Below are 27,916 nucleotides of genomic sequence, written 5' to 3'. Positions count from 1 at the left end.
CTTACATCACCAACCAAAAACAAGAAACTAAAGAAAATTCTCCAAATATGTTGGGTTTACTCAGGACTAGAAATGAGGATTATAATCCAGAATGCCTGAAATAGCAAGTCACCAGTGCATTTGTAAAGGTAAGGAGAGCTTTTATTTATTAGCAAAGAGATTTACATAAACGCTTAGAAACAGAGTTCAATGGTTCCAGAGGTTCAAAGCCACAGTTGGTCTCAGTGTACCTGTGGAAATGCTGTTTCTGGGCAAGTGTTTGGAGAATATCTAATTTGAATTACTGCAGTCTAAAAGAATGTCTAATGATAAACCTTATCAAAGCAGGAGAGTCATGAAGGACTCATGAATGAGTTTAGACAGTCCTTGGAGACAATTCTTACCTCAAACATGAAACTATGGGCCTTCTTTTCTCTGGGCCTTCCTGATCCTATTTTGTCTGACAAAAGTGGTATCATCCTAGTATCTGCAATTTTAACCAAGTGTTAGATCTTTGGTTTACATCATCTAAATCCTACCTGGAGCTTCAAGTCCTGCCACGCTCTGGGACCAGTGCTTTCCTTACGTAGCCCTAATGTTAGTCTCTCTAGGTAACACAACACAGCTTAGCGTGGTGGGACCTATTGCAGAGAAAAAGATGCAACATTCTTAGCTCCAGCATTTGAAAGGCTGTAGCAGATACACAGAATTTGCCCCAACTTGTTCTGCTTACTGAGAAGGAGATCAGGTTTTTCTTCCTGATTAGTTGGGGAAGAAGAGAGAGATTCTAGAGCAGAAGCAAGAAAGGAAGATAGGAGAAATATGAGCTGGACTCCTGTCTTCCTGGGCTGCTCATTTGCCTGTTTGTTTTCAGCTCTATTTCCAACTCTTCTGCCTCGGCTCCCTTGCCATCACATTCCAGGTACTGTCAGTTAATGGGTAGCACAGATGAAAGAGTAGAGAAAGTTAGAAGGGCAACTAGAGTATTTCTGCCTCTTCTTAGAACTCAGGCGGTGCCTCCAGCAATGATTTTGCCTCTTCCCTGATTCTCTTTTCTCTGCTGTTGTACCTCCCACAGGACAACCCTTGCCGTGGTTCCAGACATCACTACCTTCCTCCCTGCTTCCCTCAAGCAGAAGATGGTCCTGTGTTTCTGCATCATTCCCTGGTTGCTCTTTTAGCTCTCTGTCACCTATGTAACCAATTTCTTACATTAAATAGCCAGTAGAACTGGCTGCCACTAGGGGGCTGATTGCTTCATCCTGCTAGACCCTCCCAGGAGGGATCTCAAGACCATTTGCCCGGTAGTAAAGGGGAAGCAGTTATCCATTGGCTGCCACCTACTCAAAGCCAAAAGTTTAGCCACAATTCAAACCTCTTAGCATGGTTACTTGATCACTGTCCTCTGCACAAATTCATCCCCAAATTTCGAACTACAGCAGGGCTGGTATGGAATGTCAAGAACTATCTCTTTAACAAGTATCTCTAGTATCTTACTGAATAGGATATGTTTTACCACCTGATGTATTACTTACTTAGGGTTCTCTAGAGGGACAGAATAGGAGATTAAATAGATAGATACACACACACACACACGAGTTTATTATCAACTCACATGATCACAAGGTCCCACAATACGCCATCTGCAAGCTGAGGAGCAAGGAGAGCCAATCCGAGTCCCAAAAATGAAGAACTTGGAGTTTGATATTTGAGGGCAGGAAGCATCCAGCACAGGAGAAAGATGTAGGCTGGGAGACTAGGCCACTCTCATCTTTTCACATTTTTCTGCCTGCTTTATAGTCTAGCCACACTGGCAGCCGATTCAGTGGTGCCCACCCAGATTAAGGGTGGGTCTACCTTTTCCAGTCCACTGACTCAAATGTTAATCTCCTTTGGCAACATCCTCACAGGCATACCCAGGATCAATAATTTGCATCCTTCAATCCAATCAAGTTGAAACTGTATTAACCATCACATCCAGTCATGTTCACCCGATTCCACTGATTTGACACATCTTGTAATAGGGTGGTCAGATTTAGAAAATCTAAATGGGATGTCCAGTTATTATGAATTTCAGATAAACAAGGAATAACCTTAGTATGAATATGCCACATAAAACGTTTGCAATGTAACTACCTACTAAAAACCATATCTACCATTAGACAAATAAAGACAATTAGTTTTACGATGTTTTAAGTCCAAACCACTCACAAGGTATACTACCTACATATACTACTAAACCAAATAAATTCCCCTTGTCTATTACAAGGTATTTTTCTTTGAGTCAGTACTACCCAGACTCTTCATTGTTTTTAAGATAAAGCTCCAATTCTTCATTTGTGATACAAAGCCTGTCTTAATTTGGCCCCTTCATTCCCCAAAGTCATTTCTCACCCAGTCATACTCTTTTATTAAACTACATGTCACCTCCTAAACAGATATGCCACACACTGCTTTTATGTTCCCACTTCTACCAGAGGCACTGCTTCTCCTAATCTGCAATGTCCCTGGGTTAACTCCTTTATGTCCCAAGATTTAGCCATCCTGCCAATTCTCTTCACCATCCACAAATCACTGTCTTCAACTCAGTTCCACCAAATCTCATGTCACCCAAAAATGTGTTTAGAGACAGAACACTATAGTCAGATTCTTGCAGCATTTGTTGAATATATTGTTCTTGAACTTTTGGTCAAAAAAAATTATGCTTAAATCCTATTACTGATATTGTACTTCCTAGAAGAAAAAACAAAGTATGCTTTCCTCTTTAAATGTAATTCATAGCCACACTGAATTTTTTCACCATTGGCCTCATGTAACAGATTGTTACACTCAGACTCTCATATACTTACTCTTTTTCCTTCTTTCTTTCCCATGGTTATGCACTTAAAATATCAAATTCTTTTCAGATGAGTGTCTTTTGTAAGCTTAACAGTGAGATTATAGGCTGAGATTAAGCTCTGCTTGTCCCTCTTTCCACATGGCATTGAAAAATTATTGCCAGCCATCAGAAAAACCACTAGGCCATGGACCCACCACAGACATAATAAAACCAGGATACCATTAAGCCCACTTATGTCAAGGATTTAATGAAGAGGGAAACCAGCCATCCTTGAGCATTTATTCATCACTTACTACTTCTCTAAAACTCTAAGATGTTTATGTCACATCCCAATTCCCCCATATCCAGATGTCAGTATTTATAGAGTCTCAAGGCAAAAGCCTGACCAGAACTTTGTCTGCAGGAGTGGTGGCAACAATAGTGGTTTTTGGTGCTTTGACTCTCACATCTCATCCTCACCACATCTCCTTTAAGTTCACAGGGAAGGATGCAGATTAGGATGTGGCCTTTGGCCCTTCCCCAATACACATGATTAGAGAAAATAACTGACATATGCAGGAGAACATGCAATCTTAAGTGAAAACAGCAATATGACTGGAAAAGATAATTAAACAAAGAAAAATTTAAGAAACCCAACAATATATATAATCCAAAACAGAATTAATGAAACTGTTTATTTTAAATAGGCCTAATACACTTGAGGTGATAAGGAAAGATATTACATAAAGTAAGGGTATTAATTACATACAACCTAAGGTGATTTACAGATTCAATGCAATCTCTCAAAATTCCAGTGGAATGTGGTTTTTTCTTTAACTAGAAATAGAAACATCGGTCCTAAAACTCAGAGAACCACAGAGACCTCAAAACTGGAGGCATCACACTTCCTGATTTCAAAAATATACCACAAAGCAACAGTAATCAAAACAGTATGGTACTACCATAAAGACAGACATATAGACAAGGGACAGAGTAAGGAGCCCAGAAATAAATTCACCCATTTGTAGTCAATCTGTTTTCAACAAGGGTGCCAGTAATACACACTGAGGAAAGAACAATCTCTTCAGCAAGTAGTGTTGGGAAAACTGGACATCCACATGAAAAAGTATAAAATTGAACCCTTACTTTACACTGTACACAAAAATCTACTCAAAATGGATGGATTCAAACATAAGAAAAATATTTGCAAATCACATATTTGATAAGAGATTAAAATCTAAAATACAGTATATAAGGAACTCTGAAAGTCAACAAACAAAAAAAAAGAATTAAAAATAAGCAGAAGACTTGAACATTTCTGAAAAAAATAAAGATATACTAATAGCCAAGAGTTATACAAAAGATGCTTAACATCACTAGTCATCGGGGAAATGTCAGTCAAAATTACAATGAGACATCATTACATACCTCTTCAGATGGCTATTAAGTTAAAAAATTAAAAATAAAAAGTATTGGCCAGGATATGGAGAAATTAGAACCCTTGTACACTGTTGGTAGAAATCTAAGATGGTGTAGCCACTACAGCAAATAGTAGGGAAGTTCCTCGAAAGTTAAAAATAGTGTAAAAGCATTCCTATTTCTCCACGTCCTCTCCAACATCTGTTACCTTGTAACTTTTTAATGACTGCCATTGTAATTGACATGAAATGGTATCTCATTGTGGTTTTGATTTGCATTTCTCTAATGACCAGTGATGATGAGTTTTCTTATGTTTGTTGCCAGCATAAATGTCTTCTTTTGAAAAGTGTCTGTTCATATCCTTCACCTACTTTTTTATGAGGTCGTTTGTTTTCTTCTTGTAAATGTGTTTAAGTTGCTTGTAGATTCTGGTATTAGCCCTCTGCAAGATGGATAGATTGAAAAATTTTTTCTCCCATTCTGTAGGTTGCCTGTTCACTCTGATGATAGTTTCTTTTGCTGTGCAGAAGCTGTTTAATTAGATCCCATTTGTCAACTTTAGCTTTTGTTGCCATTGCTTTTGGTGTTTTAGTCATGAAGTCTTTGACCATGCCTATTTCCTGAATGATATTGCGTAGGTTTTCTTCTAGGGTTTTTATGGTTTTAGGTCTTACATTTAAATATTTAATCCATCTTGAGTTAATTTTTGTATAAGGTGTAAGGAAGGGGGCTAGTTTCAGTTTTCTGCATATGACTAGCCAGTTTTCCCAACACCATTTATTAAATAGGGAATATTTTCCCCATTGCTTGTTTTGGTCAGGTTTTTAAAAGATCTGATGGTTGTACATGTGTGCTGTTACTTCTGAGGCCTCTGTTCTGTTCCATTGGTCTATGTATCTGTTTTGGTACTAGTACCATACTGCTTTGGTTACTGTAGCCTTATAGTATAGTTTGAAGTCAGGTGGCATGATGCCTCTAGCTTTGTTCTTTTTGCTTAGGATTGTCTTGGCTATATGGGCTTTTTTGGTTCCATATGAAATTTAAAATAGATATGTCTAATTCTGTGAAGAAAGTCAATGGTAACTTGATGGGAATAGCATTGAATCTATAAATTACTTTGGGCAGTATGGCAATTTTCATGATATTGATTCTTCCTATCCATGAGCATGGAATGTTTTTCCATTTGTTGTGTCCTCTCTTATTTCCTTGAGCAGTGGTGGGAGTATAAATTAGTTCAACCATTGTGGAAGACAGTGTGTCGATTCCTCAAGGATCTAGAACCAGAAATACCATTTGATCCAGCAGTCCCATACTGGGTATATACCCAAAGGATTATAAATCATTCTACTATAAAGACGCATGCACACATATCTTTATTGCAGCACTATTCACAATAGCAAAGGCTTGCAACCAACCCAAATGCCCATTAATGTTAGACTTGATAAAGAAAATGTGGCACATATACACCATGGAATACTATGCTGCCATAAAAGAATGAGTTCATGTCCCTTGCAGGGACACGGATGAAGCTGGAAACCACCATTCTCAGCAAACTAAGGAACAAAAAAACCAAACACTACATGTTCTCACTCATAAGTGGGAGTTGAACAATGAGAACATCTGGGCACAGGGAACATCACACACTGGGGCATATCGGGGGTGCAGGGAAAGGCGAGGGATACCATTAGGAAAAATGTCTAATGTAGATGAGTTGATGAGTGCAGCAAACCACCATGGCACATGTATACCTATGTAACAAACCTGCACGTTCTGCACATGTATTCTAGAACTTAAGGTGTAATAAAAAATTTAAAGTGTGATAAAAAATTTTAAAATAGATGTGTATAAGATGTGAAATGAAAAAAGTTAAAAATAGAACTGCCATGTGCTCCAGCAATCACACTTCTCATTATATACATTCTAAAGAAATGAAATCAATCTTGAAGATATATCAACACTCTCATGCTCATTGCAGCATTATTTATGATAGCCAAGATATGAACAAAACCTAAAATATTCATCAACAAGTTAATGGATAAAGAAATGTGGTATATACCTAAGTGTTAGCGTTCTCCAAGAAACAGAATCAACAGGATACACATAGAAATAAGAGATGATCTATTATGGGAATTGGTTCAGTCAATTTTGGAGGACAAGAAGTCCTGTTCCAGGTTAACCGCAAGCTGAAGAACGAGGAAAGCTAGTAGTGTAATTCAGACTGAGTCCGAAGGCCTGTGAATCAGATGAGTCGATGGTCTAACTCACAGTCTGAGGCCAAATGCCTAAGAATTAGAGTGGAGGAGAGGGTTCAAACCTAGTGCAAATCTTGAAGTCCAAAGGCCCAAGACGAAGGAGCTCCAGTGTCTGAGACCAAGAGAAGATGGATGTTCCCACTCAAGAAAGAATTCACCTTTCCTCTACCTTTTTGTTCCAGGCCTTCAAAGGATTGGATGATTCCTGTGCACATTGGTCAAGGTGTATCTTCTTTACTCAGTCTACTGATTCAAATGCTAATCCTGTCTGAAAACACCCTCACAGACACACCCAAAAATAATGCTGTACCAGCTATCTGGGTATCCTCTAACGCAGTCAAGTTGACACCAGTTAACCATCACACATATGATGGAATATTATTCAGCCTTAAAAAAAAGGGGAAAATCTTGCCATGTGTGACAACATGGATGAACCTGAGGACATTATGCTCAAGGAAATAAGCCAGGCACACAAGGACAAATACTTTATGATACCACTTATGAGGTATCTAAAATAGTCAACCTCACAGAAACAAAGTAGATGGGTGGTTGCCAGGGGCCGGGAGAGAGAGAAAATGGGTAGTTCACTGTTCAAAGGGTATAAACACAAGTTGAGTAAGTTCTAGAGATCTCCTGTATAACATTATGCCTGTAGTTAATGATACTGGATCTTGCACTTAACATTTTGTTAAGAGGGTACATCTCATGTTAAGTATTCTTACCACAATTTTTTAAAAGCTTTAAAGGTACAAACAGGTGAAATTTTTAGAATAAAATATTTGGAATGAGTAGTAGTATAACAAAAACTGAAGAAAAATTAGCTAGTTAGAAGTTCAGAAAACAGGAAAAGATGAGACTGCTCTTTCAAAAGAGGAAATTTATGGAAGACAGAAATGCCAACAAATGTATGGGGAAAAATTGTAGTTAGTAGATTCAAAAACAACGTTTGCTAAGATTCCATATCTACTCATGAATGTAAAAGAAAACACTAGCAAACTAAGAATACAGAAAAATTTCTCAAATCTGTTTAAAAGTATCTACAAAAACCCTGCAGAAAATATTTAGGAAGAGGATGAGAAATAATCAGAACAAACTGTTAAAAGCTAAAGCAATCTTGAGCAGAAAGAACAAAGGCAAGACAAAAAAAAAATCAAGCTCGGTATCCATCAACAAATGAACACAGATAAAATGTAGAATAGGTACCCAATGAATCAGTATTCAGCCTTTAGAAAGGAATTCTGCCATTTGCAACAACGAGGATGATCCTGGAGGACATGATCTTAAGTGAAATAAGCCAGGCACAGAAAGACAAATACCATATGATTTCACTTATAAATGGAATCTTAAAAAGTTGAACTCAAAGAAGCAGAGAAAATAGAATGATTACCAGGGTTGTAGGGGATAAAGATTAGAGAAATATTGGTGTAAGATACAAAATTTCAGTCAGGCAAGAATAATAACTTCAGGAGATCTATTGTATAACATGGTAACTATCGGTAATAACAATGTATACTTTAAAATTGGAGAGTACTTTTCATGTCTTCTCACCACAAAATAAGTAGATGATGTAATGCATACGGTAGCTAGCTTTATTTAGCAATTCCACAATATATACTCATTTAAAAATTATGTTGTACACCATAAATGTAATTTGTCAAAAATATTTTAAAATTTTAAAAAAACTATTAGACTAAGGATATTCACTAAGTTTGTTGGATACAAAAGTCAGCATGTAAAAAAAGTAGCATTTCTCTTAATTACAATGGCTAGCTAGAAAACATAATAGAAAGTAAGTTATCATTTTCAACAACAATGAAAACATACTACCCAGGTTTTACCATAATGAAATGAAATCCTTTGTGGAGCAAAGTTTTTAAACCTAATAAAGGTTTGGCTGTTATAAATAAATGGAGATTTCTATGATCTCAGGTAAGAATAATCACTATGAAATACAGTTTTATCCTCACTCATCCCCTCCCTACCTGGATTTTGAAGACACTAGCCAAGTCCAAAATTAGCAAAGGTCTAACATATCATATCATGAAGAAAGTCCTGTAAATCACTAAGATAAAATGCCAACGAGAAAAGGAGCAAAGGATATCAACAATTTATAGAACAGGGAACACGAAAAGCTAATAAGCATATAAAAAGATGGTCATAGTATTAGAAGTCAGAGAAAATGCAAATGAAAATAATACAATATTGTTTCAGGCCTATTAAACTAGAGAGAAAAAAAAACACTTGATAATGCCAAGTGTTCCTTGTAAGTGTGTAGATTGCTCTGTACAATGTCTGCTTCAATCTAGCAGCACTTAAAGTAATTGTATATTCTGACCTCAAAATTCCACACCTGAGTATATATCGCAAAGAAATTCTCACACAGGTCCGTCGTGAGGCTTATTAGGTTGGTTTCAGATCAGGTGAAGCCTGATTGTAAGTGCTGCTCTGTTTACTTTTCAGTTTATCTATGGCCTAGACTGTTAAAGAGATATTTTTGAAAAAAGTGAAAAATCGTCAACATTTCATTGTATTAAGCAGTTTTTTCTACTCCTTTATTCTAGTTGACTATGCGTGTTGCTTTAAAATATGCATAAGATGAGTTACACAGGAAGAAAAGGCAAATATAATACAATTTTCTTATTTTCAAGGCTGGGTTTGCTATTCATGTATGTTTACTTTCATAGCCATTTTAGAATAAATATGAGTTCTCTGAATCCAGTTGGAGTTCGGATTAGGTTTAAATTAAGTTTATTCATGTGTATGAAGGTGTTGATTGCAGTTCTGTTGGTGATAGGAGAGAGACAAAGGCATTCTAAGTGTCGTTTCCACCCTAGGGAGGTGGATCCACACGTGATAGCTATGCCACCGGAACCATGCAGTAGTTACTTAGAACTAATGGGCTAGATGCACCCACAGGCACAAGGATAAGTCACCAATAAACAGTGTTCAGTCATGAAATAAGATGCTATAATCATTTATTACAAACATAAGAAGTGATATGTGGAATTTGCTTCAAAATAATTCAGGTAGGGAGGAGGTGAGTGGGGATTCAGGAGAAGTTCTAGATAAATCAATCTATCGTTGATTATAATTGATGTCCATAACAAATATGAGAATGTTTACTATAATTCTTACTTTTAAGTATTTATATTTTTGTATAATTTTTAAGATATACAAAATAGCACCAATTTTATCAAAAATCATGGAAGACACAGAAAATGCACTAGAATGATTGCCTGAAGGAATGGAAGGCAGAGTTGGGGAAGAGATATAAAAAGAAAAATGATGAAAGAGGTCTTATTTGGGCCAGTGATAATAATGTGCCAGTTGAGAAGTATGATTTATTCAACATTGACAGCTGGGGTCCAAAATCAATACTGACTACTCAGCAAGATAGGCTGGCAATACAACAGCCGGTGCCGAACAGGAGGAACACCAAGAGGCATAAGCATCCATCCAAACCAAACATGAATTCACTTCAGAGAAGTCTCTAGGTCAGCAGCAGTAAAAGGATATTGTCATCATCTATCACTAATCATTGGTCACTGCTTTCATTTGTCAAAACTAACTAAGATGAAACCTAATGTCCCTTAACTCATAAATCAACTCAATACCATGATCTTCCCTGTAACAAGAGTATTTCCAAGGGATCTTCCTTGGCATATATTTCATTATTGATGTACTATTACTGTTTAATATATACTTATTTCCAAAATTGTTGGGTTTTTTTCCTCCAACTGTGATTTTCAGACTGGGATATTAAATATTTACTCTTTCTGTTTCACTCATCTTTTGCATATTTTAAAGCAATACACATAGTCAACTAGAACTATACTAAAATAAAGGAGTAGAAAATACTGCTTGACACAATGAAATGTTAACAATTTTTATTTCACTTTTTTCTAACATGTCTCTTTAAGAGTCTAGGCCATGGATAGACCAACAGACAAACTGAAAAGCAAACAGAAGAGCTCTTATCAGGCTCCATCAAATCCAAAACCAACCTAATATGGTATGCCAGTAGAATACTTGGTGTCTCCTGATATCTGCAAATGGGAAGATATACACAGAATACAGCAATTATTTTGGGTCCTGAAGCATGAGTCCCAAAGGAGAGAAAAGGTAGGGGGAATGAGAAGTAGTACAATAAATGGTTCCATCAAGCTAGGGATTCTTAAGTGTGTGCATGCATCAGTATCACCTGTGGAGCTTGTTAAATCAGATTGCTGGGATCCCACCTGCAGGATTTGATTCCAGTATGTCTGGAGGAGGCCCCAGTAAGTACCTTTCTAACAAGGTCCCAGGAGGTGGTGGTGATGATGATAGCCCAGGGCTAAGACTCCCAAATCACCTCTGCCCATGTGCAGGACCCAAATTCTTCACCACTAGAACATACCACCTACCACACAGAGATGAAGTTTTGCTTAAGGCATTATTCCAAACCACCAAAAAATAGGTTCACCAAGAAATTATACTTCCAGAAACTTCCGTCTGCCCAAATACTGTGCCAAACATTTCTAGTTCGTTCTTTCAACAAATGTTTATCAGGAACCAGTCGTGTGACCCAGCACTGTGCTGAGTATTGACACACAGGAAGAAAAAGAAGTTTCCACCTTCTTGGAACTTAAATCTCACGTCAAGGATCACTAAGTTCCCAAAATAAAAGTTAAAACGAGGGCTTCCACTAGTCCTTATGATGTCTTCCTGTGAATTAGACAAAGTTCCCATCCACCAAATGGAAAACTGGCTAGATTTTAACTTCTCCTTGACCCTAAGTAGGACCCCTTGTACCATCCAAAACCTGCACAGACAGTTGCCCTGAGACTCTTGTGATTAAGCACATAGGGCTAAAGCTCTGTCTTATTTCTGTTTAATACTCAATTTTCAGACTCATTTTTGGATTTTCTAATTCCACAGCATATTTCAAGGTTTTAGAGGCCTTTGGAAGGCAGCAGGTAGACCTCAGCTACAAAAATTTGATAGTCATACTCCTGGGTCACTATTATCATTGATCCCTGCAAGGCTTTTCTAGTTTTATGTTTCCCTTCTTCATTAGTGATTGTTCTCCTTCCCCACTTTCTTACAGAGGTATACTGAGCTTAAAGCTAAATATTCAAATGTATGTATGGGTATGTAGAAACAAAGACCATATAAAATCATTTGAATAAGATGTATTCATGCTACCTTGAGGTCAATGCGTTTTTAATTTCAAAAAAAAATGCATTATACCACCGATTTTGCCTATTTTATGTTTTTCACTCAACACTAGGTTTTAAAGTTTTATCCATATACTTGAAAGTACAGCTGGTTCATTGCTTCCAACTGGCAGTACATCTACCCCATTTTGCTTTTCCATTCCCCTAGAGGGCTATTTTAGACTGGAATAATAATTATGAGAAGTGATGGTTAAAACTAGGTGGAGAAAACAGAAAAACTCAAAACGTATGCAGAAAACAGTAATTTCTCAATGATGCTAGAGGAAATGTTGCTGGAGTTCTCTTGCATGGTAAGCAAAGAAAAAGCAACAAAAACAACTCCAAGAAACTGATAGAAAATGCTTTCTCACAGATGTGCTCCTGTAATTACCCAAAACTCTTGGACAAAGAAGAAACTAGAAGTAACAGAGTTGAGGATAAGCCACTTTAATAGCAGGAATTAGTTCATAAATTTAGAAAACTGGTCATGTTAACCTAACAAATATTATTTTAGTAACAACTGTGCAAGAAAAAAAGCCTTATCCCACTTCTAATACTGCCCGTCTGCTTCTCTTCGTTTATATAATTCTCATTCTAGTATAGTTTGAGATGTCCTCAGAGGAAAAAAATGTTTCTCACTGCTTTGAGAAACAGACCCTCCGTAGTCATATTCACCAACAGTTCTCAAGATTACCTGCGCTTTTGAATCACCTAATGAAAAATTCCAATACCAGAGCTCTATGCTGGGCTATTTAAATCAGAATTTCTAGAACTGAGCTCAGGATTAGCATTTTGTAAAACGTCTCACATAACCCAAAAATGCAGACCGGATTGAGCTAAATACTTTTGACTACAAAGACTCACTTAGGTTGTCAGTCAGGATGATATTAGCTGCAAGTAACAGCAAACATTGCCTCAAGTTGGCATAACCAGTAAAGGAGTTCATCGGCTTACCCTGTCACAATTCCATGGTGCAGACAGGCTTCTACAGACGTACATACAGGTCCCAGCCATCCATCTTCTAAAGCTCTAGACATACCTACTTTGATAGCCTCCATCTCATGCTGGTAGCAAGATAGTTTACAGCCACTTCAACGTCACATATGCAAGCGTATTCAGTAGCGCTTCTTGACGGCAATGAAACCTTTCCCAGAAACCCCCAACAGCTTTCCACTCACATCTCACTGGCCAGAGCGGGTTCCGAGCTGATAAAGGCCATTGAATTACTAATATTGGCTAAGGCTGATGGTTCTCAGCCGTGAATGTACATTAGAATGACCTGGAGAGCTTGTTAAAACACAGCTCACTGAGCCCCACTCCCAGAGTTTCTTTCTCAGTAGTTCTGGGGTAGCGCCAAATTATTTACATACTCAGCTCCCACGTGATGCTGATGCACTTTGAGAACCACTAATTTTTGTTAACTAACACATATTAATATATTTTCATTAGAATATTTTTCTTAATTTTACTTTAAATTCCAGGATACACGTGCAGAACGTGTAGGTTTGTTACCTAGGCATACATGAGCCATGGTGCTTTGCTGCACCTATCAACCCATTGTCTAGGTTTAAGCCCCACATGCATCAGGTGTTTGTCCTAATACTCTCCCTTACCTTGCCCCCATCCCCCAATAGGCCCCGGTGTTTGTTGGAGAACCACTAATTTTGATCAATGACAATCCACCTGCTGAGAATGTAATCAGCTATTCCTAAAACACGTGACTATTCCAAAGAGAAATAAACACCTGTGGTCATTTAACTATATCCAGAAATTTTCTGATACTCATTTCAAAAGGTGAAGCCTAATTTCCCTTCCCTTGAATGTGGGCTGGACTTAGTGATTCATCTCTGACAAACAGAATAAAGTGGACATGATGGTGTATGACTTAAACAGCAGGTCACCGCAGCTTCCATCTTGGTCAAGCTCTCTCCTGAATATTTTGCTCTGAGGAAAGTCCATAGCCATGCCATGAGGATACTCTAAGAAAAGGCCCATGAAGCAAAGAACTAAGTCCTCCAGCCAACAGCCATGTGAGCAAGCCCTCTGGGAAGCAGAACCTCCAGCTCCAGTCAAGTCATCAGATGGCTGCAGCTCTTGCCATCATCCTGAGTCAGAGCCTCCCAGTTCAGCTGCTCCTGAATTCCTGACCCACAAAACGACAAAATTATAAATGTTTATTGTTTAAAAGCACTAAATTTTGAGAGTAATTTATTATGCAGTGATAATGAATACAATAACCAAACAAAATTAAGGAAAGGAGAGAAATCATCTTGAGTAATAAACAGTATATGGTACAGCTTGTTTCAGTTAATGAAGGTTTAGTATAAAAATACACATGCCTAGGAACTCAAGAAATCTGAACTGGATTTTAGGAAACAGAAACTTAAAGGTCTTTCTGTATCCAAGGAACCTAAGGAATCTCAGCATCAGAAGTTCAAAGATATACTGTAGTGATGCTCCATCAGGCTCTCAACAAACATCTGTTCCATTCTCCTCTTCCTGTAGACCACCAGCCTTCTCATGTTTTATTCTATATCTTTTGTCATTGTTCATCTCATAATCTCTGTTCCCCATGCTGGCTTGTACCTCCTCCCAGTGCTTCTCAGAATCTCCCATTGCTCCTCAAAGTGTGCTCTGTGGACCAACATCACCAGCATCACCTGAGAACTTAAATGCAGAACTTGGGGATTCAGGGGAAAGAGTGGGAACGGGTTGAGAGATAAAAGACTATAAATTGGGTACGGTGTACACTGCTTGGGTGATGGGGGCACCAAAATCTCAGAAATCACCACTAAAGAACTTATTCATGTAACCAAATGCCTCCTGTTCTCCCAAAAACCTATGAAAATAAAAATAAAAAAGCAGAACTTTGGATCCTCCTCCAAATGTACTGAATCAGAATCGGCATGTAAGTTTGAGAACTGCTACTTTGCATTATCACATGACATCAGGCTTAGGCTCCCACCACTTACTTCAGTGGTTTCCAAACTTCAATGCACCTTGTCAAGTACCAGGGATCTTTAAAAACTACCAATGCCTTGTTCCCACCCTACACATTCTGATTTGATGTGTATAAGGTAACAGAGTCCATTAGAAGTTTTAAACCTTCCAGGTGACACTAATGTCCAAAAAAAAAAAACTGGAAACCACTAGCTTACATCCTTCTTTTCTTGCTATTTCATAATCAAATTTCCAAAATGAGAGAATTTGAATAGCCTGCCTTATCTTTTTATACAAAGGCAGTCCATGGGCCTTTATTCTTTAGGTTGACTAGTCTTAATTTGGGGGAAAGGATTGCCGGATTATATAACTCAAAACATAACCACTCCTATTCAGAAAGGCTGTGGGGAATGTAGTTTCCTTTATTACAATACTTCTCAATCTTAGCGGCATATTAGAATAATCTGGGAAGTTTTTAAATCTCAGTGCCTAATCTTCACAAAACAATTCATTCAGTATCTCAGGGCTGGACCAAGGCAACAGTAATGCATTAATCTGCATAGAGGATTCCAATTTTCATTGGAACCCACTTGTAAAATAGAGGGCATAGTGGTGAACATGTCTGTATAAACAGTATCCCAAAACAAATAGGAATCACAAATCACAATTGTATTGGCTTTACAATCATAGTGGTTTATTTTTGACTTGAATCCAAAACTCTACTGAGTGAACCAAAGCATCATTTAAGGGCAATAATATGTTTAATCAGACAGACTTGGGCATTAACCTAGTGGTTACGTGAATTTGAGAAACTTAAATGTTGATAAACTTCAGTTTCTTCATCTATAAATGGAAGTAAAACCGACATTGTAGGTGATCAAATGTTAGTTGCTTCCTCCTCCATGTATGGGATAGATTTTCTTTAAAAGTATAATTCGGGGTATTATCAGACTTAAACCTCTCACAAATCCCATCGAATGGGTATAATGTTGTTATTCCAGTTTGACGGATGATAAAACTGAAGTTTTTTTTTTAATGGCTAATTGAGAAACAAAACTGAGTCAAGCACAGGCTAATTAGCCCCAAGCCCCAAATTCTTAACCATTCCACTTTACCTCGTCTCTAAAATAGCTACTGTCTTCCCTGTCATAAAGCAAAGACCAATGTCCATGTGCATAAGGCATGGAAATGAGGTGCTGGGAAGGGAGAACAGTGCTGTTAGTGATGTGGTATGGCACATGTGCTACTGGCATCCTGGTAATTGTCCTGCTCTTTCTCTTCCCTCAGGCTAAGTTATCAATTGCAGGCAGCTCAGTCCTGTCCTAGAAGGTCATAATGCAGTTCTTCAAAGATGATACTGTCAGTAGATTTCTGAAAAATCACCAGAATGTGCTTCTTACAGTTTTTGCCTACATAAGCATAACACAGTCTGTACTTTTTCATAGACTAAAGAATGTTAGCGATACAAACCTATAAATAACCACTTCCAATTAACCTTCCTCTACCCTCCCTGTCTTTCAATTTGGTCCAAGTTAACACTCCTATGGAAGCCAATTACAATTGTCACTTATTTTTCAGATACATCTCTTTTCTTGTTTATAATGTTTCTGGTATCTTCTTGTAGTTAATTCCTGTAAGCTCCCTGGATAAATTCATTAGCCAGGATGGTTTCCACTTTAACTAAATTGCATTTGTACTTCTTTGCATCTCTTCAAAACATTCATTCCTCAGTTTAAGACACTTACAGAAAAGACATCCACCAAGACTTAGATTTGGATTTAAGAGTTAGAATTAGAACAAGCCCAAGTTCTGAATTTAAGTCTGTTTTTGGCATGCTGAACTTACTCTCTTTCGTTTCTATAACTTTTCACTATTCAGACCTTTTCATCTGCCACTTTCCCTATTAAAATGTAACTATTCCATACTAAAGCACCCTTGGTTCTCTGCTACATAATAATAATCTCCTCTTTCTACCTTATCATTTTACCCCTCTCAACTGCATTATTCCTGCTGGCACACAAGCTTGTTTAAACATTTAATATCTAAAAAAAAAAAAAACAAAACCTCATTACCTTAAAGTTACTATCCCACTTTTGTACACCACTTACAATACAGTCAATCAAAAGAGTTGGTGACAGTCACTCTCTTACTTCCCCACCATCTAGCCCTTTTGAAACCACTCCAAATTTTCACCCCCACCACTCCACTGAAACAATTATCATCAAAATTACCAACTACTCCTCTTGCCAAAGTCAATGGGCAATTCTCTGCCCTTATCTTCCTCAATCTCACAGCAGCATTCTACAGTATTATTAGTACCTCCTTCCTGAAACATGTTCTTATCTTGGCTTCCGTGACAGCAGACTCCATATTTTTCCTTGCTGGTTGTTCCTTCACAGTCTCCTTTCTTGCATCTTTCCCTTCTGCCTAACTTCTGAGTATTATTTCTCACCAAAATTGTCTCCCAAAGGCAATATCATGAACTCACATGACGCTGAACACCCTCTAAGTACTAAGCATTTCCAAATTTACACCTCCAACCTTGACCTCTCCTCAAGTTCAGACCTGAACATCTACTTCCACACTTGTTTAATGTATCTTATTGTATGTTTAACAGGCATTTCAGATTTAACATGTTCAAACAGAATTCTTGGTTTTCAAACCCATAACCTGTTCCTCTGCAATTTTCCCTACCTCACCTGGCCATTGTTCTTGATTCCTTGGCTCTTTTGTCCACACTTTTATCCTTGATTTGTCTCCTTCATTCCCTCCATGTCCCTACCTGACCCCCACCTGCCATTCATCAATCCAGCAGCTGATACTTTAGGTTCCACGTCTGAAATGCATTCCAAATCCAGCCACCTCTCACTGACTCTGCTGTTACCACTTTAGTCCAAGCCATTGTCAGTTTACTCTAGGCTAAGTGTAATAGTCTCCTGGATTGTCTCTCCGCTTCTAATCTTGCTTTCCCCTACAATCGATTCTCCATTCAACAGATAGATCAAAGAAATATATCAAAAAGTATCTTGCCTCTAAAACTTCCAGTGGCATTTAACTGTACTTGGAATAACATTTAGCTCTTTACCTTGGCCGACATTTTCAATGGTCTAATCCCTGTGTGGCCTTTATGATTTCCTCCCTAAGATATACTCTTTCTTCAAATGATTAGCCTGAACCAGTGGTTCTCAAACTTGAAGGTCAAATGGCCTAATTCAAGGACTGGGACTACAGATGTATAGGATGAGCCTGGAGCATCTTGCCTTGCCATAAAGTGTGTGTGTGCACGCGCGCACACGCACACACACACACACACACAGGAGGGGATACATTAAAGAGGAATAGGAGCCAACTGAAAGAACTCCCAGTGACCACAGCTAGAATTGGTTGAGGTACAAAATTAAGTAGTATTGGACCCAATCCATGAGGCTAAAAAATCCGTAACTCCATAATGATATAAATAAGTGATTGAATACATTAATAAACAGAGACAAGAGACAAATCTCTCACATAGAATTCCAAGTAAATCCAGATGATCTACCATAAAGGAGAAATCTGACAAACACTCCTTCAACCAGGGTATCAAGGTCAGCATCAACATTCATAAATCATGGTGATGGTGTGTATTCTGGAAGAAAGTGACCATTTAATTCTGTGGTCTTCCTCCCAAAAACCCATGGTGCCCATCTAATCATAAGGAAAATGCCAAATTCCAGTAGAGGGGTATCCTACAATAGACCCAACCAGTACTCAGAACTGTCAAGAGTTCTCAAAAACAAGAAATCTGAGAAACAATCACACTTTAAAGGATCCTAAGGAGATCTAACAATTAAATGTAATATAGTTTCCTGGAACAGAAAAAAAGACAGTAGGTAAAATAGGAAAATCTGAATAAACTTTGGACTTTAGTTAACAATGTATCAAAATTGTTTTATTGAAATAATGTCTATTTTTAATATTTTAAAAACCAGAAAATAAAGACAAACCTTATGGGGGGATTTACAGACTTTTTGAGAAGACACTGGACTGCTCCAGGGCTTGGAATGGGAATTTGAGTAAATCTCATTCAGATCCCAAGTGGCTTCTGGTTTACACCACAAACTTTCTAAGACTAGACACTGCTTTAATGCTGTAAGTGTAAACACTGCTTCCCTCTCTCCTTCTCCTCAAACACACAGTAAAATTGGTCTCAGTCTTCCCAGGCCTTATTCATCTGAAGAAGTTCTGATGATCATTTATTTTTAACTTTTCCAAACTTAGGAATACCTCATAATTGTCAATAAATCTCACAAATTTACACTTTGTTTCTGCCTTGAATGTATATTTAAAAGTGTAAAAAAAAATTAAGTGTGCATGAGAATTACCTGGAGGGCTTGTGAAAACACTGATGACTGGACCTTACTCTGTGAGTTTCTAATTCTTGCATGTCTAGTAAGTTCTAAGGTAATACTGATACTGCTGTTCCGAGGACTATTTTTCAGAGCGACTTAGCAAAACCAAACATGGTAACTGCATACTTATCAATATCTTTTTAAGCATGGGTAGGAGATCCAAACACAACCAACAATATATGAGAGGAAATTAGATGGGTTACTTCTGGAAAAAGGCTTCCTCGTCCTAACATAAAAAAAATGCACAGACCCCTTTCACCTGCATGTATTGTGCTTGAATTTACTACCTAAACCAACTGCAACCAACATGAGTTCATGAAGGGGCTGCCCAAAGATGGCAGAGCAAAGAGATGGAAAAAAATCTATTATCTTTGATCATGTCTTCGAGCTATTGAATCAACCAACCCTGAAGTCTTCCCTATCTCCAAATATCCTATATGAAATAAACTATTTCCCTTTTGTCTAAGCCAACTTGAGTCATACTCCTTGGTTCCTTATAGCTGAGATCATCCTGAGGCTACCTCTGAGATTCCAGTTCCTTCCGCTCTCTCCATTATTTATGAGCTCCAACCTCACTGGCCTTCAGTTTCTCAAACTACAAAGTTTATTCTGCATCAGCTTCTGCCATTGGTAGTCCCTCTACCTGAACACTCCACCCCCAGACCTCCCATGGCTGGCTCCTTCTTGTCACTTGGGATCTTAACTCAAATGTCACCTCTTCAAAGATGTCTTCCCAGATCACCCAATCCAAAGTGGCATTTTCTACCCTACTTCCAATATTCTTTATCCTATTACCACATTTTATTTTCTTCTGAGTATTTACATCCTAAACTATATCACAATATTTGTATGTTTCCTAACTTCCTTGCTCATTTTCAGCCTTTACCACATCCCTCTCTTTCTGCAATGTAAGAGACAGAAAATTTGTGACCATCTCTGTCTTGTTCATCTCTGTACCTCCAGTGCCTAAAAGAGTGCCTAGGAATGTGGTGGCTGCTTAACAAATATTCATGTAATGAATAACTTTAAAAGGCTAACACATGTTCACTTTTAAATAAATGGGATCTTTGTCCAAATGTGAGAATTTCAGAGGGATCGTTGAGATCATAAAGTTTCATCTGAAAGATTCTCTTCAAAAAGAAATCATTCTGTGTAAAAAAGCATATATGGCATCTACACATAGTATACTCAGATTCTAAATCAAAGATTAAGCCAGCTGTCACCAGAACTCCTGGTGTAGAAAGACAATTGCCAACAGATCCATATACAGGGCTGCAGCAATGCCAAGCAAAAGAAAGGGTGACAACTTTCTAAAGTCAAAAGTCAGCCAGAGCAGAGCAAAGACCCCATCTCTGGGCCAGGGAGCTTCCTGTTAATAAGATAAAGGATTATTTCATGTATTTGTACTTTTTAAATAATAGTTTATGTTTAAATATAAATCAAAGGGAGGAATCACTGAGCACTCAACCTGACCCAGAAAGTCAAGCCGGTTTCCTAGAAGAGGGGATCAGAGGTAGGTTTAGAAAGGAACGTGGGCAAGGGGAGCTGAAAAGCACGTCTCCTACTTGTTCTTCAGAGAAATCCCCATCCAAAGGGCACCCTGAGGACCATCTGGAGCACAGTGGTGTGATCATTTGTTTCTTCCTCCAACATCTACAAGTTCCCTGTTCTCTGGATTGTCTACTCTGAACCCACTCACAGGAGGCACCCTGCCTGTCACCTTCTGGAACATCATCCTATAGGTCAGACAAACTGTCTCTCCCCATATTGCATTTTTATCCTACTTTTGCAATTCAAAAAGCCCCTTTACTGAAGCCAGTCTGGCCTGATAGATGAGCAGAATCAGCAACTACTGACTGAGATAGAATATATGGTTGAGAGACAATGTGTTTAACTCCCAAAATACTTCCTCAGCCACTGCCCATGATTAAACTTCACCCAGAACAGCACAATATCCTTTAAAAGTAATCCTTATTTTATACAGTGTTCATGTACTAACTTTCTTTAAGTGTCTTGCTTTTAAATTATTAAAAGCAAATTATTAAAAGCAATTATTAAATTATTAAAATCATTAAAAATTATTTCAGTAATTATTTTAATAAAGAGCCAGGCACAAGTTCCTGGAGGACCATATCCAGTCACTGGAAGATATGTTAGAGTGACCTACTACATATTCAGAACAAGTTTAAGCAAAATAGAATTTCCTATCTATGGCCTTTAACTGGTTGAATATTCAAAGGAAGAATTTTGTTTTTTCTAAAAATTACTTTTTAAGCTCAAGGGATATCGTCTCAGTCTCTTTCTCTAGGAAAAAAAACAAAAACAAAAAAAAAAGCACTCTCTTTTTCCCATTTATCATCCAAATAAATCACAATATGTATTTAAAGAGTGAGAAGCTAGAAAGCCCAAAGCATAGGGTTATCAAACATTTCTGTTCAGAATCATGAGTGTGGATAAGAACTCTTCTCACTATTGCTGCACATTATCATTCATGCATGGATTCATAGACAGAATAATCAGTTATAAAAGGCTTTCTAAGTTAGGTTTGGCTTATAAATCACTCTGCCTTAAATTTACTTTCATTTTTATTTGTTCCTGATTCCTATAAACAACCTATATTTATCTCGTGTGGTCTTTATATCTGATTGTAGACTGATTTGGGACTGTTTGCCCTGATTTTGCTATTAATTATTCTGTTTCTTTATTTGCCTAGTTACTCCATTGAGGCTTAACAAAAGTCAAAAAATCATTTTCAAAAATTAGTCTTGTGTTAATTTGTAATTAGGACTGTTAGGGTGTGCCTTCACTCATTTATTACAGTTACTAAATGCCTAGTATAACAGATGTTATACTAGGCATTATAGGAAAAAGTAAAAATGAAGACAGTTTCTACCCATTATGTCAGTTGCACTATGATAAGGAATCCATTAAAACAAGAGTTATATGAGTAGAAAGTGATAAATCTACCCCTTAGATTTTGCCAAGGTTTGGTGGGGTAACACAGCTGGAACCCAGCAGAGGAAAGAGAAACCAGGCCCAAGAGAAACAACTCATTAGGAAAGATTATGTAGTAAATTTCATTGTCAAGAACATATACAAATACAAGAAATACAGATAAATTGAAGAATGAAAGGATGGGACAGAATATTTGGCTTTAGAAAAAATGGAGTGGGTGAGAGGAGTGAATTATTGCAAAACTGTGCAACAGACAACATCCCAGACTAACAAGATATTTGATTAGCCGGGCGCGGTGGCTCAAGCCTGTAATCCCAGCACTTTGGGAGGCCGAAACAGGCGGATCACGAGGTCAGGAGTTCGAGACCATCCTGGCTAACACAGTGAAACCCCGTCTCTACTAAAAAATACCAAAAAAAAGCTAGCCGGGCGAGGTGGCGGGCGCCTGTAGTCCCAGCTACTCGGGAGGCTGAGGCAGGAGAATGGCGTAAACCCGGGAGGCGGAGCTTGCAGTGAGCTGAGATCCGGCCACTGCACTCCAGCCCGGGCGACAGAGCGAGACTCCGTCTCAAAAAAAAAAAAAAAAAAAAAAAAAAGATATTTGATTAACAAACAATATGCCAGATTAAGAAAATATATAATTTATTAAACTTTGATACAGATATAAACCTTGTAAGTAAAATTTACACATGTGATTTAAGAGATCAACAATCAGGACATCTCATTTGGGCAAATCCCATCTGAGAAATTCTAAACTTTCTTTCCAAAATGTATTTATCTCTGAAAGTATAGAAAATACCCTGTGAAACTGCTTCTCTAATGGGGAATAAAGAGTTGGTTACATGAAAATATCAAAATCTTATGAGAAGCACATAAACTTGGATTTTGCAATAACTAGAAAAGGAGAATTTAGCCAAGTCAAGAATATACATGATCTAGAAAGCCAGATTCTAAGACTTACAAAAGAAAAGTAAGATCAAGTCCATTCTCTGATCTCCAGAAAGGAAAATGTCCCACAAAGTTGGAAGACTTTAAAAATAATTTTTATTATATAGCATCAACTCCTGATCAAATGATAAGAAATATATTCAAATAAGTGTTATATGAAATTATTTTCAAATGGGAACAAGTAGTAGCAAAGGCCACATAAAAAAGAACTGTAATTGCCTGACAGGTAATTCCTGCACACTGCACAGAAAAAAACAGTTCACCAAGACTGTGGTATTGCAGCAGAGAAAAAGTCTAATGGATGCAAGGCTGGCCACACTGAAGAACTGGAGTTATCACTCAAATCAGTTCTCTTCAAGCACTCAGAGGCTAGGGTTTTTATGAATAATTTGGTGGACAGTGGGCTAGGGAATGGGTCCTGCTGCTTGGTTGGAGATGAAATCACAGGGGTGAGGAAAACAGCCCTCATGCACTGAGTCTACGTCTGGGTAGGGGCCACAGGACCAGATGAGCATGAGTAAGAGTTCTGGGTGGGTTCAGTCAGTTTCCAGAATGTAATAATCTGAAAATCATCTCAAAAGCCACATCTTGGGTTCTACAATAGTGATGTTAACTATAGGAGCAATTGGGGAATTCACAAACCTTGTGACCTCCGGCCACATGACCCTTGAATAGCAAGAGGTCATAGGAACTATGCCTACATTTTAACAAAATTCAGGCCCCTCTCATAATCCTAATATCATGGCCTTTCACTAGTTTTTGGTCCCTGAGCAAGGAGGGGGTTAATTTTAGGGACTGACTATTATCATCCTTTTTTCCAAGTTAAACTATAAACTAAATTCCTCCCATGGTTACTTTGGCCTCTGCCCAGGAATGAGTGAGGACAGCCAGCCTATGAGGCTAGAAGCAAGATGGAGTCAGCCACGTGAGATTTCTCTCACTGTCATAATCTTTGCAAACAAAGGTGGTTTCAGGATCAATGCAGATGCCTAGATGGTCCTCTGCTGAGCTCAGAATTTTTTAAAATGTACAAAAGTTGGAAACAAGATGCATAGGCAATAATGATAAGTCTCAAAATTAGAAAAAAAAACTAGTGCAAGTTTGGCTAAAACCTTATGATAAACTGAGGCTTGATGGAAATTAGAACAAAGGACTAAAGAATAAACATAGAAGGGATGAAAGGAAGCCACATAATGAAATATTTTATACATCAGAGGGAAGACACCAATGAAATAATAAATTCAGCTGAAGCTCATGAACAAGGGAACAAGATTGAAAAGAGTAGTGGGTTGGGCTTCTGTGACACTGGTTTTTCACCCCTGACTTTTCCAACTTAATTCCTTGAATCTCAGTTTCCTTCTTTATCCTAAAAGCTCTTTATGTTAGGGAATGCATTTGGATATGTATGTGGGTAATCCACAGGCAGTATTTGGTCCTTCTCCGTCTTCTCAGGACCTCATTTTCTAGGTGGATTCTTTTCTTTTACCATCTTAGCTCCTACAACTATGTTCAACCTTCTTGGGGTCCTCTTACTCTAAAGTGTTTAGGTGTGTAAGGACAAATGCAAATTTAAAATATGGCTTCATTCTCCATATTGAAAACAAAAGAAGAAATTTTTCTTCCCCTCCTTTTTCTCAGTGCATTTACCATAGAAAGTTTGGAATTGTGAGTTCCTTCTCATCTTTTTGAAATGTATATAAATCTTTTTGAAGACTACATTGACCTTTTGTTCCCTTAATGACCCAGGAATGTCTTTCTCACAAATTTGGAAGATGACAGGAGATAGCATTCCTATACCCCAATTTCTATTGGAGGGTGGGAGCCTAACTTCAGTAGGCTCCTTGCTCCTAGAGGCAAAACTGCCTCTTGTCACAAAGAGATGTTTGTTTTTTCTCCAGATAAAGTTAATTAGCTAACACAGATGGTCATTTTAATTACCAGGTAAAGTTTGGATAAATTATCTGTGACAAATGGTGTTGTCAACCCCTCTTGCTTGAGGACTAGTTATTGTTTATCTTGAAAATATGTATGCGACATCTACATATAAAAAGGAGATTTCTGTTTTTGCAGTCTCTTAGTGGATTGTTTGTGATGTGCATCACATTCTGGTTTAGTGCTTATTCAATCATTAAAAAATTTTTTTTTTTTTTTCTCTATCTACTACCTTTGGGAAGAAGACTTCTAGGTGGGGAGACTGTTTTTAATATATTTCTCCAGTAGGTGCCAACCATTCTTTTCCTGCTAACTCTTTGAAAATTAACATCTATAAACATACTCTGTGGCAGGAGTCATAAGACAAATGTATGCTTATTGGGAAAGAGGTAAACTTACAATACACCTAATTTGAGAGTGTTGCTTTATTAAATCTCAACAGTTGACATTTTAAACCTGCATTTGTTATTGTTGTACTAAAATTTTTGAGAATCATTTTCTGTTTGTGGGTTTGTTTTTTTTTTTTTGCTTGATGCCATGTAAGTAAAGATCAGAATTGAACTTAACCTGAGTTTCTGCCCTGAAAAAAAGGTTATGATCCATTTAATAATGTTGGAAATTTTTCCAAATTAAAAAAATAGCACTTTCGGTATTTTTATTGGTATACAATATCTGAATGCTAAATATTTGCAGGCTACATAATGGAAGAATTGTCATGTTCTACTGAAATCATCTGTTTCATTGGAGGTCACTGAAACCATGGAAACCATTTGACAACATATTTTCTCCCACCAGCTGCTAGAAATTGATAATAATTGGCCTTTGACAGATATTTCCTGATGGAAGTGATGTATCTCCCTTAAGACACAGAGACTAACAGTCATATTAGTGATTATGCTAATTCATGAACAACAGCAAAACAAAGAAGGCCAAGTGGCAATGAATATACAGGATATAGTGAGAGTTACGGAGGGCTAAGTTCTCTGTGGTCAATAACTAATATGTTTTGGGAATACAGAGAGTTTAACAAAATTATCAAAGATGTCATTGCAATGGTAAGACAGAGAATGTAGACGACATGTGAGTTTCATGCTACAAGCCATCTATCATTGGGAGGGACTGATTAGAGTACTGTGTTGAGGAAGATTCTGAGGCCGTGTCTGTTACAAGTGTAGAGGCAAAGAGTAGCAGCCTATGGGTCATGTATTTGGCTGTTCCTAATCTAAAAGTTCCTTTTGTAACTCATGCCTTGGTTAGACCTATTGACAGAGTACAGGCTGTCCTGGTCTGCAAGAGAGAGCCAAGAAATGACCGCAACTGGTTAGATGAGGAGATCTGACAGACTATAGCGTGAGGAATGACTGGTAAATTTTGACCAGGGAGGGAGGGGCCAAGATGGCCTACTAGAAGCAGTGGCGATTGGAGGCTCCCATTGAAAAGATTCAAAACACAGTGCAAATCCTGCACCAGCAACTAAGGTATCCAGATTCTGTCATTAGGACAGACTAGGCGGCTGGCGTGAACCATGGAAAGGAAAGACAAACAGTGTGGCGCAGCGACCTACCTGAGAGCCACAAAGGGCAGGGGAGCCCCCACCCCCAGCCAAGAGAGGTGGTAAGTTAGCATGCCACCCAGTCTAGAAAACTGTGCCTTTTCCATGAAACTGTGCAACCCACGGATTGGAAGATCCCACTCATTAGCCCACACCACTGGGACCTTGAGTCCCAACCACGAAGCTGCACAGATTCTCAACAGCTACTCAACTAGAATTGGCTCAAGCCTGCCGTGTTCCCGGGGGCATGGGAGGCCATCACCACTGCTGCAGCTGCCTGCTGTCTAAGCAGTCTGAGCTCCTTGCGGGAGGGGCAGCAATCAACACTGGAGGAACTGCAGGAACTCCAACTCCAGCCAGGGGCTCAGGGACAGAATTCTGATCTCCCTGGGCCTGAGCCCCTAGCAGGAGGAGAGGCCATAGTCTCCGTGGACCAGCACACTTAGTCTTTCCTCCTGCTAGCTCTGAGGAATCCAGGCAGCCCAGATGAGTGGACTTCCCCCCAGCACAGCACATCCCCTCCACCAAGGGACAGCCAAAGTGCCTCATTAAAGAGATCCTGCTTGCCATGCCAAACAACTGGGTGAGAACCCCCAACAGGGGTTGACATCCTATACAGGAACGTTCCTAATGGCATCAGGTTGGTGCCCCTCGAGCTCAGAGACCCCGGAGGAAGCAGCAGGCACCCATCTTTGCTATTCCCCAGCCTCCTTGAGTGATATCCCCAGGCCTGGGAGTGAACCAGAAGAGGGCCTAAAGTGAGCCCCCAGAAAACTGCAGCAGCCCTGCAGAAGAGGGACCTGACCTGACTATTGAAAGAGAAACGAACAAACAGAAAGTAACAACAACAGCATCAACAAAATAGTCCCCGCAAAAACCTCATCCAATGGTCAGCAGCCTCAAAGATCGAAAGTAGAAAAACTCATGAAGATGACAAAGAATCAACAACAACAACAAAAACACTGAAAACCCAAAAGGACAGAGTGGCTCTTCACCAAATAATCACAACACTTCTCCAGCAAGGGCGCAGAACTGGACATAGGATGAGATCGGTGAAGTGACAGAAGTAGGCTTCAGAAAGTGGGTAATAACAAACTTCACTCAGGTAAAGGAGCATTTTCTGACCCAATGCAAAGAAGCAAAGAACCTTGATAAAAGGTTAGCAGAGCTGCTAACTAGAATAACCAGTTTAGAGAGGAACATAAATGACCTGATGGAGCAGAAAAATGCAGCACAAGAACTTTATGAAGCATACAGAAGTATCACTAGCCAAATCAACAAAGAAAAAGAAAGATTATCAGAGATGGAAGACTATCTTGCTGAAATAAGTTGGGCAAATGAGATTAGACAAAAAAGAATACAAAGGAATGAACAAAACCTCCAAGAAATATGGGACTGTGTATAAAGACCAAACCTACAACTGATTGGAGTAACTGAAAGAGATGAGAATGAAAACAAGTTGGAAAACACACTTCAGCATATTATTCAGGAGAACTTCCCCAACCCAGCAAGACAGATCAACATTCAAATTTAGGAAA

The sequence above is a fragment of the Trachypithecus francoisi genome, unplaced genomic scaffold (assembly GCF_009764315.1).
Source record: "Trachypithecus francoisi isolate TF-2019V2 unplaced genomic scaffold, Tfra_2.0 Lachesis_group3, whole genome shotgun sequence".
Classification (NCBI taxonomy): Eukaryota; Metazoa; Chordata; class Mammalia; order Primates; family Cercopithecidae; genus Trachypithecus; species Trachypithecus francoisi.
Note: the sequence above shows the minus strand (reverse complement) of the source record.